This window comes from Saccoglossus kowalevskii, chromosome 17 (genome assembly GCF_978046115.1).
Source record: "Saccoglossus kowalevskii chromosome 17, keSacKowa6.1, whole genome shotgun sequence".
NCBI lineage: Eukaryota > Metazoa > Hemichordata > Enteropneusta > Harrimaniidae > Saccoglossus > Saccoglossus kowalevskii.
In genome coordinates, this window is record NC_140657.1 from 23564287 (window position 1) to 23582922 (window position 18636).

General features: G+C 37.6%; 1 protein-coding gene across 1 annotated transcript in view; it reads right to left on the reverse strand.

Moving 5' to 3' along the window:
- Positions 1-18636, reverse strand: part of LOC102806401 (hemicentin-1-like) — a 140397-nt gene that overhangs the window by 25054 nt on the left and 96707 nt on the right. The window lies entirely within an intron of this gene.

The window sequence follows — 18636 nt, forward strand, 5'->3', positions numbered from 1 at the left end:
GCGAAAATAAATTCCAAGCGAAAATAAAGTATTCTATAGTATAACAATGACAAATGAACAATAATGTCATATTCATTGAGTGACTCTGAATTCAATATGGCGCTGTGGTGCAAGTTCATTATTGGTATTACGATACATCAATATATTTCATGTGTTAAATCACTGATAATGCCTATTTTCATTTATTTTATGTGGAGAACCAAACTGGTTTGTAGCATAGAATGCACATACACACTACTCTACAATGAGACCTGTGCATTACACATAGTTTGTAGCATAGAATTCACTTACACACTACTCTACAATGAGACCTGCACATTACACATAGTTTGTAGAATAGAATGCACTCACACACTACTCTACAATGAGACCTGTACATTACACATAGTTTGTAGCATAGAATTCACTTACACACTACTCTACAATGAGACCTGTACATTACACATAGTTTGTAGCATAGAATGCACATACACACTACTCTACAATAAGACCTGTACATTACACATAGTTTGTAGCATAGAATGCACATACACACTACTTTACAATGAGACCTGTACATTACACATAGTTTGTAGCATAGAATGCACTGACACACTACTCTACAATGAGACCTGTACATTACACATAGTTTGCAGCATAGAATGCACATACACACTACTCTACAATGAGACATGTACATTACACATAGTTTGTAGCATAGAATTCACTTACACACTACTCTACAATGAGACCTGCACATTACACATAGTTTGTAGCATAGAATTCACTTACACACTACTCTACAATAAGACCTGTACATTACACATAGTTAGTAGAATAGAATTCACTTACACACTACTCTACAATGAGACCTGTACATTACACATAGTTTGTAGCATAGAATGCACATACACACTACTCTACAATGAGACCTGTACATTACACATAGTTTGTAGCATAGAATTCACTTACACACTACTCTACAATGAGACCTGCACATTACACATAGTTTGTAGAATAGAATGCACTCACACACTACTCTACAATGAGACCTGTACATTACACATAGTTTGTAGCATAGAATTCACTTACACACTACTCTACAATGAGACCTGTACATTACACATAGTTTGTAGCATAGAATGCACATACACACTACTCTACAATAAGACCTGTACATTACACATAGTTTGTAGCATAGAATGCACATACACACTACTTTACAATGAGACCTGTACATTACACATAGTTTGTAGCATAGAATGCACTTACACACTACTCTACAATGAGACCTGTACATTACACATAGTTTGTAGCATAGAATGCACATACACACTACTCTACAATGAGACCTGTACATTACACATAGTTTGTAGCATAGAATTCACTTACACACTACTCTACAATGAGACCTGCACATTACACATAGTTTGTAGCATAGAATTCACATACACACTACTCTACAATGAGACCTGCACATTACACATAGTTTGTAGCATAGAATTCACTTACACACTACTCTACAATAAGACCTGTACATTACACATAGTTAGTAGAATAGAATTCACTTACACACTACTCTACAATGAGACCTGTACATTACACATAGTTTGTAGCATAGAATGCACATACACACTACTTTACAATGAGACCTGTACATTACACATAGTTAATAGCATAGAATATGCATACACACTACTTTACAATGAGACATGTACATTACACATAGTTTGTAGCATAGAATGCACATACACACTACTCTACAATGAGACCTGTACATTACACATAGTCAGTAGCATAGAATGCACATACACACTACTTTGCAATGAGACCTGCACATTACACATAGTTAATAGCATAGAATGTGCATACACACTACTTTACAATGAGACCTGTACATTACACATAGTTTGTAGCATAGAATGCACTTACACACTACTCTACAATGAGACCTGTACATTACACATAGTTTGTAGCATAGAATTCACATACACACTACTCTACAATGAGACCTGTACATTACACATAGTTTGTAGCATAGAATGCACATACACACTACTTTACAATGAGACCTGCACATTACACATAGTTTGTAGCATAGAATGCACATACACACTACTTTACAATAAGACCTGCACATTGCACATGGTTTGTAGCATAGAATGCACATACGCACTACTTTACAATAAGACCTGCACATTGCACATGGTTTGTAGCATAGAATGCACATACGCACTACTTTACAATAAGACCAGCACATTGCACATGGTTTGTAGCGAATGCACATACACACTACTTTACAATAAGACCTGCACATTGCACATGGTTTGTAGCATAGAATGCAAATACACACTACTTTACAATGAGACCTGCACATTACACAGTTTGTAGCATAGAATGCACATACGCACTACTTTACAATAAGACCTGTACATTACACATAGTTTGTAGCATAGAATTCACATACACATTACTTTACAATGAGACCTGCACATTACACAGTTTGTAGCATAGAATGCACATACGCACTACTCTACAATAAGACCTGCACATTGCACATGGTTTGTAGCATAGAATGCACATACACACTACTTTACAATGAGACCTGCACATTACACAGTTTGTAGCATAGAATGCACATACACAATACTCTACAATAAGACCTGCACATTGCACATGGTTTGTAGCATAGAATGCACATACACACTATTTACAATGAGACCTGAACATTACACATAGTTTGTAGCATAGAATGCACATACACACTACTCTACAATAAGACCTGCACATTGCACATGGTTTGTAGCATAGAATGCATATACGCACTACTTTACAATAAGACCTGCACATTGCACATGGTTTGTAGCATAGAATGCACATACGCACTACTTTACAATGAGACCTGCACATTACAGTTTGTAGCATAGAATGCACATACACACTACTCTACAATGAGACCCGCACATTACACAGTTTGTAGCATAGAATGCACATACACACTACTCTACAATGAGACCCGCACATTACACATAGTTTGTAGCATAGAATGCACATACACACTACTCTACAATGAGACCTGCACATTACACATAGTTTGTAGCATAGAATGCACATACACACTACTCTACAATAAGACCTGCACATTACAGTTTGTAGCATAGAATGCACATACACACTACTTTACAATGAGACCTGTACATTACACATAGTTTGTAGCATAGAATGCACATACACACTACTCTACAATAAGACCTGCACATTGCACATAGTTTGTAGCATAGAATGCACATATGCACTACTTTACAATAAGACCTGCACATTGCACATATTTTGTAGCATAGAATGCACATACACACTACTTTACAATGAGACCTGGACATTACACATAGTTTGTAGCATAGAATGCACATACGCACTACTTTACAATAAGACCTGCACATTGCACATGGTTTGTAGCATAGAATTCACATACACACTACTTTACAATGAGACCTGCACATTACAGTTTGTAGCATAGAATGCACATACGCACTACTTTACAATAAGACCTGTACATTACACATGGTTTGTAGCATAGAATGCACATACACACTACTCTACAATAAGACCTGCACATTGCACATGGTTTGTAGCATAGAATGCACATACACACTACTTTACAATAAGAACTGCACATTGCACATGGTTTGTAGCATAGAATGCACATACGCACTACTTTACAATAGGACCTGCACATTGCACATAGTTTGTAGCATAGAATGCACATACGTACTACTCTACAATAAGACCTGCACATTGCACATGGTTTGTAGCATAGAATGCACATGCACACTACTTTACAATGAGACCTGGACATTACACATAGTTTGTAGCATAGAATGCACATACGCACTACTTTACAATAAGACCTGCACATTGCACATGGTTTGTAGCATAGAATTCACATACACACTACTTTACAATGAGACCTGCACATTACAGTTTGTAGCATAGAATGCACATACGCACTACTTTACAATAAGACCTGTACATTACACATGGTTTGTAGCATAGAATGCACATACACACTACTCTACAATAAGACCTGCACATTGCACATGGTTTGTAGCATAGAATGCACATACACACTACTTTACAATGAGACCTGCACATTACACATAGTTTGTAGCATAGAATGCACATACGCACTACTTTACAATAAGACCTGCACATTGCACATGGTTTGTAGCATAGAATGCACATACGCACTACTTTACAATAAGACCAGCACATTGCACATGGTTTGTAGCGAATGCACATATGTACTACTTTACAATGAGACCTGCACATTACACATAGTTTGTAGCATAGAATGCACATACGCACTACTTTACAATAAGACCTGCACATTGCACATGGTTTGTAGCATAGAATTCACATACACACTACTTTACAATGAGACCTGCACATTACAGTTTGTAGCATAGAATGCACATACGCACTACTTTACAATAAGACCTGTACATTACACATAGTTTGTAGCATAGAATGCACATACACACTACTCTACAATAAGACCTGCACATTGCACATGGTTTGTAGCATAGAATGCACATACGCACTACTTTACAATGAGACCTGCACATTACACATGGTTTGTAGCATAGAATGCACATACACACTACTTTACAATAAGACCTGCACATTGCACATGGTTTGTAGCATAGAATGCATATACGCACTACTTTACAATAAGACCTGCACATTGCACATGGTTTGTAGCATAGAATGCACATACGCACTACTTTACAATGAGACCTGCACATTACATTTTGTAGCATAGAATGCACATACACACTACTCTACAATGAGACCCGCACACTACACAGTTTGTAGCATAGAATGCACATACACACTACTCTACAATGAGACCCGCACATTACACATAGTTTGTAGCATAGAATGCACATACACACTACTCTACAATGAGACCTGCACATTACACATAGTTTGTAGCATAGAATGCACATACACACTACTCTACAATAAGACCTGTACATTATACATAGTTTGTAGCATAGAATGCACTTACACACTACTCTACAATAAGACCTGTACATTACACATAGTTTGTAGCATAGAATGCACATACACACTACTCTACAATAAGACCTGCACATTGCACATGGTTTGTAGCATAGAATGCACATACACACTATTTACAATGAGACCTGAACATTACACATAGTTTGTAGCATAGAATGCACATACACACTACTCTACAATAAGACCTGCACATTGCACATGGTTTGTAGCATAGAATGCATATACGCACTACTTTACAATAAGACCTGCACATTGCACATGGTTTGTAGCATAGAATGCACATACGCACTACTTTACAATGAGACCTGCACATTACAGTTTGTAGCATAGAATGCACATACACACTACTCTACAATGAGACCCGCACATTACACAGTTTGTAGCATAGAATGCACATACACACTACTCTACAATAAGACCTGCACATTGCACATGGTTTGTAGCATAGAATGCACATACACACTACTTTACAATAAGAACTGCACATTGCACATGGTTTGTAGCATAGAATGCACATACGCACTACTTTACAATAGGACCTGCACATTGCACATAGTTTGTAGCATAGAATGCACATACGTACTACTCTACAATAAGACCTGCACATTGCACATGGTTTGTAGCATAGAATGCACATACACACTACTTTACAATGAGACCTGGACATTACACATAGTTTGTAGCATAGAATGCACATACGCACTACTTTACAATAAGACCTGCACATTGCACATGGTTTGTAGCATAGAATTCACATACACACTACTTTACAATGAGACCTGCACATTACAGTTTGTAGCATAGAATGCACATACGCACTACTTTACAATAAGACCTGTACATTACACATGGTTTGTAGCATAGAATGCACATACACACTACTCTACAATAAGACCTGCACATTGCACATGGTTTGTAGCATAGAATGCACATACACACTACTTTACAATGAGACCTGCACATTACACATAGTTTGTAGCATAGAATGCACATACGCACTACTTTACAATAAGACCTGCACATTGCACATGATTTGTAGCATAGAATGCACATACGCAATACTTTACAATAAGACCAGCACATTGCACATGGTTTGTAGCGAATGCACATATGTACTACTTTACAATGAGACCTGCACATTACACATAGTTTGTAGCATAGAATGCACATACGCACTACTTTACAATAAGACCTGCACATTGCACATGGTTTGTAGCATAGAATTCACATACACACTACTTTACAATGAGACCTGCACATTACAGTTTGTAGCATAGAATGCACATACGCACTACTTTACAATAAGACCTGTACATTACACATAGTTTGTAGCATAGAATGCACATACACACTACTCTACAATAAGACCTGCACATTGCACATGGTTTGTAGCATAGAATGCACATACGCACTACTTTACAATGAGACCTGCACATTACACATGGTTTGTAGCATAGAATGCACATACACACTACTTTACAATAAGACCTGCACATTGCACATGGTTTGTAGCATAGAATGCATATACGCACTACTTTACAATAAGACCTGCACATTGCACATGGTTTGTAGCATAGAATGCACATACGCACTACTTTACAATGAGACCTGCACATTACAGTTTGTAGCATAGAATGCACATACACACTACTCTACAATGAGACCCGCACATTACACAGTTTGTAGCATAGAATGCACATACACACTACTCTACAATGAGACCCGCACATTACACATAGTTTGTAGCATAGAATGCACATACACACTACTCTACAATGAGACCTGCACATTACACATAGTTTGTAGCATAGAATGCACATACACACTACTTTACAATGAGACCTGTACATTATACATAGTTTGTAGCATAGAATGCACTTACACACTACTCTACAATAAGACCTGCACATTACACATGGTTTTTAGCATAGAATGCACATACACACTACTCTACAATGAGACCTGTACATTACACATAGTTTGTAGCATAGAATGCACTTACACACTACTCTACAATGAGACCTGTACATTACACATAGTTTGTAGCATAGAATGCACATACACACTACTCTACAATGAGACCTGTACATTACACATAGTTTGTAGCATAGAATTCACTTACACACTACTCTACAATGAGACCTGCACATTACACATAGTTTGTAGCATAGAATTCACATACACACTACTCTACAATGAGACCTGCACATTACACATAGTTTGTAGCATAGAATTCACTTACACACTACTCTACAATAAGACCTGTACATTACACATAGTTAGTAGAATAGAATTCACTTACACACTACTCTACAATGAGACCTGTACATTACACATAGTTTGTAGCATAGAATGCACATACACACTACTTTACAATGAGACCTGTACATTACACATAGTTAATAGCATAGAATATGCATACACACTACTTTACAATGAGACATGTACATTACACATAGTTTGTAGCATAGAATGCACATACACACTACTCTACAATGAGACCTGTACATTACACATAGTCAGTAGCATAGAATGCACATACACACTACTTTGCAATGAGACCTGCACATTACACATAGTTAATAGCATAGAATGTGCATACACACTACTTTACAATGAGACCTGTACATTACACATAGTTTGTAGCATAGAATGCACTTACACACTACTCTACAATGAGACCTGTACATTACACATAGTTTGTAGCATAGAATTCACATACACACTACTCTACAATGAGACCTGTACATTACACATAGTTTGTAGCATAGAATGCACATACACACTACTTTACAATGAGACCTGCACATTACACATAGTTTGTAGCATAGAATGCACATACACACTACTTTACAATAAGACCTGCACATTGCACATGGTTTGTAGCATAGAATGCACATACGCACTACTTTACAATAAGACCTGCACATTGCACATGGTTTGTAGCATAGAATGCACATACGCACTACTTTACAATAAGACCAGCACATTGCACATGGTTTGTAGCGAATGCACATACACACTACTTTACAATAAGACCTGCACATTGCACATGGTTTGTAGCATAGAATGCAAATACACACTACTTTACAATGAGACCTGCACATTACACAGTTTGTAGCATAGAATGCACATACGCACTACTTTACAATAAGACCTGTACATTACACATAGTTTGTAGCATAGAATTCACATACACATTACTTTACAATGAGACCTGCACATTACACAGTTTGTAGCATAGAATGCACATACGCACTACTCTACAATAAGACCTGCACATTGCACATGGTTTGTAGCATAGAATGCACATACACACTACTTTACAATGAGACCTGCACATTACACAGTTTGTAGCATAGAATGCACATACACAATACTCTACAATAAGACCTGCACATTGCACATGGTTTGTAGCATAGAATGCACATACACACTATTTACAATGAGACCTGAACATTACACATAGTTTGTAGCATAGAATGCACATACACACTACTCTACAATAAGACCTGCACATTGCACATGGTTTGTAGCATAGAATGCATATACGCACTACTTTACAATAAGACCTGCACATTGCACATGGTTTGTAGCATAGAATGCACATACGCACTACTTTACAATGAGACCTGCACATTACAGTTTGTAGCATAGAATGCACATACACACTACTCTACAATGAGACCCGCACATTACACAGTTTGTAGCATAGAATGCACATACACACTACTCTACAATGAGACCCGCACATTACACATAGTTTGTAGCATAGAATGCACATACACACTACTCTACAATGAGACCTGCACATTACACATAGTTTGTAGCATAGAATGCACATACACACTACTCTACAATAAGACCTGCACATTACAGTTTGTAGCATAGAATGCACATACACACTACTTTACAATGAGACCTGTACATTACACATAGTTTGTAGCATAGAATGCACATACACACTACTCTACAATAAGACCTGCACATTGCACATAGTTTGTAGCATAGAATGCACATATGCACTACTTTACAATAAGACCTGCACATTGCACATATTTTGTAGCATAGAATGCACATACACACTACTTTACAATGAGACCTGGACATTACACATAGTTTGTAGCATAGAATGCACATACGCACTACTTTACAATAAGACCTGCACATTGCACATGGTTTGTAGCATAGAATTCACATACACACTACTTTACAATGAGACCTGCACATTACAGTTTGTAGCATAGAATGCACATACGCACTACTTTACAATAAGACCTGTACATTACACATGGTTTGTAGCATAGAATGCACATACACACTACTCTACAATAAGACCTGCACATTGCACATGGTTTGTAGCATAGAATGCACATACACACTACTTTACAATAAGAACTGCACATTGCACATGGTTTGTAGCATAGAATGCACATACGCACTACTTTACAATAGGACCTGCACATTGCACATAGTTTGTAGCATAGAATGCACATACGTACTACTCTACAATAAGACCTGCACATTGCACATGGTTTGTAGCATAGAATGCACATGCACACTACTTTACAATGAGACCTGGACATTACACATAGTTTGTAGCATAGAATGCACATACGCACTACTTTACAATAAGACCTGCACATTGCACATGGTTTGTAGCATAGAATTCACATACACACTACTTTACAATGAGACCTGCACATTACAGTTTGTAGCATAGAATGCACATACGCACTACTTTACAATAAGACCTGTACATTACACATGGTTTGTAGCATAGAATGCACATACACACTACTCTACAATAAGACCTGCACATTGCACATGGTTTGTAGCATAGAATGCACATACACACTACTTTACAATGAGACCTGCACATTACACATAGTTTGTAGCATAGAATGCACATACGCACTACTTTACAATAAGACCTGCACATTGCACATGGTTTGTAGCATAGAATGCACATACGCACTACTTTACAATAAGACCAGCACATTGCACATGGTTTGTAGCGAATGCACATATGTACTACTTTACAATGAGACCTGCACATTACACATAGTTTGTAGCATAGAATGCACATACGCACTACTTTACAATAAGACCTGCACATTGCACATGGTTTGTAGCATAGAATTCACATACACACTACTTTACAATGAGACCTGCACATTACAGTTTGTAGCATAGAATGCACATACGCACTACTTTACAATAAGACCTGTACATTACACATAGTTTGTAGCATAGAATGCACATACACACTACTCTACAATAAGACCTGCACATTGCACATGGTTTGTAGCATAGAATGCACATACGCACTACTTTACAATGAGACCTGCACATTACACATGGTTTGTAGCATAGAATGCACATACACACTACTTTACAATAAGACCTGCACATTGCACATGGTTTGTAGCATAGAATGCATATACGCACTACTTTACAATAAGACCTGCACATTGCACATGGTTTGTAGCATAGAATGCACATACGCACTACTTTACAATGAGACCTGCACATTACATTTTGTAGCATAGAATGCACATACACACTACTCTACAATGAGACCCGCACACTACACAGTTTGTAGCATAGAATGCACATACACACTACTCTACAATGAGACCCGCACATTACACATAGTTTGTAGCATAGAATGCACATACACACTACTCTACAATGAGACCTGCACATTACACATAGTTTGTAGCATAGAATGCACATACACACTACTCTACAATAAGACCTGTACATTATACATAGTTTGTAGCATAGAATGCACTTACACACTACTCTACAATAAGACCTGTACATTACACATAGTTTGTAGCATAGAATGCACATACACACTACTCTACAATAAGACCTGCACATTGCACATGGTTTGTAGCATAGAATGCACATACACACTATTTACAATGAGACCTGAACATTACACATAGTTTGTAGCATAGAATGCACATACACACTACTCTACAATAAGACCTGCACATTGCACATGGTTTGTAGCATAGAATGCATATACGCACTACTTTACAATAAGACCTGCACATTGCACATGGTTTGTAGCATAGAATGCACATACGCACTACTTTACAATGAGACCTGCACATTACAGTTTGTAGCATAGAATGCACATACACACTACTCTACAATGAGACCCGCACATTACACAGTTTGTAGCATAGAATGCACATACACACTACTCTACAATAAGACCTGCACATTGCACATGGTTTGTAGCATAGAATGCACATACACACTACTTTACAATAAGAACTGCACATTGCACATGGTTTGTAGCATAGAATGCACATACGCACTACTTTACAATAGGACCTGCACATTGCACATAGTTTGTAGCATAGAATGCACATACGTACTACTCTACAATAAGACCTGCACATTGCACATGGTTTGTAGCATAGAATGCACATACACACTACTTTACAATGAGACCTGGACATTACACATAGTTTGTAGCATAGAATGCACATACGCACTACTTTACAATAAGACCTGCACATTGCACATGGTTTGTAGCATAGAATTCACATACACACTACTTTACAATGAGACCTGCACATTACAGTTTGTAGCATAGAATGCACATACGCACTACTTTACAATAAGACCTGTACATTACACATGGTTTGTAGCATAGAATGCACATACACACTACTCTACAATAAGACCTGCACATTGCACATGGTTTGTAGCATAGAATGCACATACACACTACTTTACAATGAGACCTGCACATTACACATAGTTTGTAGCATAGAATGCACATACGCACTACTTTACAATAAGACCTGCACATTGCACATGATTTGTAGCATAGAATGCACATACGCAATACTTTACAATAAGACCAGCACATTGCACATGGTTTGTAGCGAATGCACATATGTACTACTTTACAATGAGACCTGCACATTACACATAGTTTGTAGCATAGAATGCACATACGCACTACTTTACAATAAGACCTGCACATTGCACATGGTTTGTAGCATAGAATTCACATACACACTACTTTACAATGAGACCTGCACATTACAGTTTGTAGCATAGAATGCACATACGCACTACTTTACAATAAGACCTGTACATTACACATAGTTTGTAGCATAGAATGCACATACACACTACTCTACAATAAGACCTGCACATTGCACATGGTTTGTAGCATAGAATGCACATACGCACTACTTTACAATGAGACCTGCACATTACACATGGTTTGTAGCATAGAATGCACATACACACTACTTTACAATAAGACCTGCACATTGCACATGGTTTGTAGCATAGAATGCATATACGCACTACTTTACAATAAGACCTGCACATTGCACATGGTTTGTAGCATAGAATGCACATACGCACTACTTTACAATGAGACCTGCACATTACAGTTTGTAGCATAGAATGCACATACACACTACTCTACAATGAGACCCGCACATTACACAGTTTGTAGCATAGAATGCACATACACACTACTCTACAATGAGACCCGCACATTACACATAGTTTGTAGCATAGAATGCACATACACACTACTCTACAATGAGACCTGCACATTACACATAGTTTGTAGCATAGAATGCACATACACACTACTTTACAATGAGACCTGTACATTATACATAGTTTGTAGCATAGAATGCACTTACACACTACTCTACAATAAGACCTGCACATTACACATGGTTTTTAGCATAGAATGCACATACACACTACTCTACAATGAGACCTGCACATTACACATGGTTTGTAGCATAGAATGCACATACACACTATTTACAATGAGACCTGAACATTACACATAGTTTGTAGCATAGAATGCACATACACACTACTCTACAATAAGACCTGCACATTGCACATGGTTTGTAGCATAGAATGCATATACACACTACTTTACAATAAGACCTGTACATTGCACATGGTTTGTAGCATAGAATGCACATACGCACTACTTTACAATGAGACCTGTACATTACACATAGTTTGTAGCATAGAATGCACATACACACTACTTTACAATGAGACCTGCACATTACACATAGTTTGTAGCATAGAATTCACATACACACTACTCTACAATGAGACCTGCACATTACACATAGTTTGTAGCATAGAATTCACTTACACACTACTCTACAATAAGACCTGTACATTACACATAGTTAGTAGAATAGAATTCACTTACACACTACTCTACAATGAGACCTGTACATTACACATAGTTTGTAGCATAGAATGCACATACACACTACTTTACAATGAGACCTGTACATTACACATAGTTAATAGCATAGAATATGCATACACACTACTTTACAATGAGACATGTACATTACACATAGTTTGTAGCATAGAATGCACATACACACTACTCTACAATGAGACCTGTACATTACACATAGTCAGTAGCATAGAATGCACATACACACTACTTTACAATGAGACCTGCACATTACACATAGTTAATAGCATAGAATGTGCATACACACTACTTTACAATGAGACCTGTACATTACACATAGTTTGTAGCATAGAATGCACTTACACACTACTCTACAATGAGACCTGTACATTACACATAGTTTGTAGCATAGAATTCACATACACACTACTCTACAATGAGACCTGTACATTACACATAGTTTGTAGCATAGAATGCACATACACACTACTTTACAATGAGACCTGCACATTACACATAGTTTGTAGCATAGAATGCACATACACACTACTTTACAATAAGACCTGCACATTGCACATGGTTTGTAGCATAGAATGCACATACGCACTACTTTACAATAAGACCTGCACATTGCACATGGTTTGTAGCATAGAATGCACATACGCACTACTTTACAATAAGACCAGCACATTGCACATGGTTTGTAGCGAATGCACATACGCACTACTTTACAATAAGACCAGCACATTGCACATGGTTTGTAGCGAATGCAAATACACACTACTTTACAATGAGACCTGCACATTACAGTTTGTAGCATAGAATGCACATACGCACTACTTTACAATAAGACCTGTACATTACACATAGTTTGTAGCATAGAATTCACATACACATTACTTTACAATGAGACCTGCACAATACACAGTTTGTAGCATAGAATGCACATACGCACTACTCTACAATAAGACCTGCACATTGCACATGGTTTGTAGCATAGAATGCACATACACACTACTTTACAATGAGACCTGCACATTACACAGTTTGTAGCATAGAATGCACATACACACTACTCTACAATAAGACCTGCACATTGCACATGGTTTGTAGCATAGAATGCACATACACACTATTTACAATTAGACCTGAACATTACACATAGTTTGTAGCATAGAATGCACATACACACTACTCTACAATAAGACCTGCACATTGCACATGGTTTGTAGCATAGAATGCATATACGCACTACTTTACAATAAGACCTGCACATTGCACATGGTTTGTAGCATAGAATGCACATACGCACTACTTTACAATGAGACCTGCACATTACAGTTTGTAGCATAGAATGCACATACACACTACTCTACAATGAGACCCGCACATTACACAGTTTGTAGCATAGAATGCACATACACACTACTCTACAATGAGACCCGCACATTACACATAGTTTGTAGCATAGAATGCACATACACACTACTCTACAATGAGACCTGCACATTACACATAGTTTGTAGCATAGAATGCACATACACACTACTCTACAATAAGACCTGCACATTACAGTTTGTAGCATAGAATGCACATACACACTACTTTACAATGAGACCTGTACATTACACATAGTTTGTAGCATAGAATGCACATACACACTACTCTACAATAAGACCTGCACATTGCACATAGTTTGTAGCATAGAATGCACATATGCACTACTTTACAATAAGACCTGCACATTGCACATATTTTGTAGCATAGAATGCACATACACACTACTTTACAATGAGACCTGGACATTACACATAGTTTGTAGCATAGAATGCACATACGCACTACTTTACAATAAGACCTGCACATTGCACATGGTTTGTAGCATAGAATTCACATACACACTACTTTACAATGAGACCTGCACATTACAGTTTGTAGCATAGAATGCACATACGCACTACTTTACAATAAGACCTGTACATTACACATGGTTTGTAGCATAGAATGCACATACACACTACTCTACAATAAGACCTGCACATTGCACATGGTTTGTAGCATAGAATGCACATACACACTACTTTACAATAAGAACTGCACATTGCACATGGTTTGTAGCATAGAATGCACATACGCACTACTTTACAATAGGACCTGCACATTGCACATAGTTTGTAGCATAGAATGCACATACGTACTACTCTACAATAAGACCTGCACATTGCACATGGTTTGTAGCATAGAATGCACATACACACTACTTTACAATGAGACCTGGACATTACACATAGTTTGTAGCATAGAATGCACATACGCACTACTTTACAATAAGACCTGCACATTGCACATGGTTTGTAGCATAGAATTCACATACACACTACTTTACAATGAGACCTGCACATTACACATAGTTTGTAGCATAGAATGCACATACACACTACTTTACAATAAGACCTGCACATTGCACATGGTTTGTAGCATAGAATGCACATACGCACTACTTTACAATAAGACCTGCACATTGCACATGGTTTGTAGCATAGAATGCACATACGCACTACTTTACAATAAGACCAGCACATTGCACATGGTTTGTAGCGAATGCACATACGCACTACTTTACAATAAGACCAGCACATTGCACATGGTTTGTAGCGAATGCAAATACACACTACTTTACAATGAGACCTGCACATTACACAGTTTGTAGCATAGAATGCACATACGCACTACTTTACAATAAGACCTGTACATTACACATAGTTTGTAGCATAGAATTCACATACACATTACTTTACAATGAGACCTGCACATTACACAGTTTGTAGCATAGAATGCACATACGCACTACTCTACAATAAGACCTGCACATTGCACATGGTTTGTAGCATAGAATGCACATACACACTACTTTACAATGAGACCTGCACATTACACAGTTTGTAGCATAGAATGCACATACACACTACTCTACAATAAGACCTGCACATTGCACATGGTTTGTAGCATAGAATGCACATACACACTATTTACAATTAGACCTGAACATTACACATAGTTTGTAGCATAGAATGCACATACACACTACTCTACAATAAGACCTGCACATTGCACATGGTTTGTAGCATAGAATGCATATACGCACTACTTTACAATAAGACCTGCACATTGCACATGGTTTGTAGCATAGAATGCACATACGCACTACTTTACAATGAGACCTGCACATTACAGTTTGTAGCATAGAATGCACATACACACTACTCTACAATGAGACCCGCACATTACACAGTTTGTAGCATAGAATGCACATACACACTACTCTACAATGAGACCCGCACATTACACATAGTTTGTAGCATAGAATGCACATACACACTACTCTACAATGAGACCTGCACATTACACATAGTTTGTAGCATAGAATGCACATACACACTACTCTACAATAAGACCTGCACATTACAGTTTGTAGCATAGAATGCACATACACACTACTTTACAATGAGACCTGTACATTACACATAGTTTGTAGCATAGAATGCACATACACACTACTCTACAATAAGACCTGCACATTGCACATAGTTTGTAGCATAGAATGCACATATGCACTACTTTACAATAAGACCTGCACATTGCACATATTTTGTAGCATAGAATGCACATACACACTACTTTACAATGAGACCTGGACATTACACATAGTTTGTAGCATAGAATGCACATACGCACTACTTTACAATAAGACCTGCACATTGCACATGGTTTGTAGCATAGAATTCACATACACACTACTTTACAATGAGACCTGCACATTACAGTTTGTAGCATAGAATGCACATACGCACTACTTTACAATAAGACCTGTACATTACACATGGTTTGTAGCATAGAATGCACATACACACTACTCTACAATAAGACCTGCACATTGCACATGGTTTGTAGCATAGAATGCACATACACACTACTTTACAATAAGAACTGCACATTGCACATGGTTTGTAGCATAGAATGCACATACGCACTACTTTACAATAGGACCTGCACATTGCACATAGTTTGTAGCATAGAATGCACATACGTACTACTCTACAATAAGACCTGCACATTGCACATGGTTTGTAGCATAGAATGCACATACACACTACTTTACAATGAGACCTGGACATTACACATAGTTTGTAGCATAGAATGCACATACGCACTACTTTACAATAAGACCTGCACATTGCACATGGTTTGTAGCATAGAATTCACATACACACTACTTTACAATGAGACCTGCACATTACAGTTTGTAGCATAGAATGCACATACGCACTACTTTACAATAAGACCTGTACATTACACATGGTTTGTAGCATAGAATGCACATACACACTACTCTACAATAAGACCTGCACATTGCACATGGTTTGTAGCATAGAATGCACATACACACTACTTTACAATGAGACCTGCACATTACACATAGTTTGTAGCATAGAATGCACATACGCACTACTTTACAATAAGACCTGCACATTGCACATGGTTTGTAGCATAGAATGCACATACGCACTACTTTACAATAAGACCAGCACATTGCACATGGTTTGTAGCGAATGCACATATGTACTACTTTACAATGAGACCTGCACATTACACATAGTTTGTAGCATAGAATGCACATACGCACTACTTTACAATAAGACCTGCACATTGCACATGGTTTGTAGCATAGAATTCACATACACACTACTTTACAATGAGACCTGCACATTACAGTTTGTAGCATAGAATGCACATACGCACTACTTTACAATAAGACCTGTACATTACACATAGTTTGTAGCATAGAATGCACATACACACTACTCTACAATAAGACCTGCACATTGCACATGGTTTGTAGCATAGAATGCACATACGCACTACTTTACAATGAGACCTGCACATTACACATGGTTTGTTGCATAGAATGCACATACACACTACTTTACAATAAGACCTGCACATTGCACATGGTTTGTAGCATAGAATGCATATACGCACTACTTTACAATAAGACCTGCACATTGCACATGGTTTGTAGCATAGAATGCACATACGCACTACTTTACAATGAGACCTGCACATTACAGTTTGTAGCATAGAATGCACATACACACTACTCTACAATGAGACCCGCACATTACACAGTTTGTAGCATAGAATGCACATACACACTACTCTACAATGAGACCCGCACATTACACATAGTTTGTAGCATAGAATGCACATACACACTACTCTACAATGAGACCTGCACATTACACATAGTTTGTAGCATAGAATGCACATACACACTACTC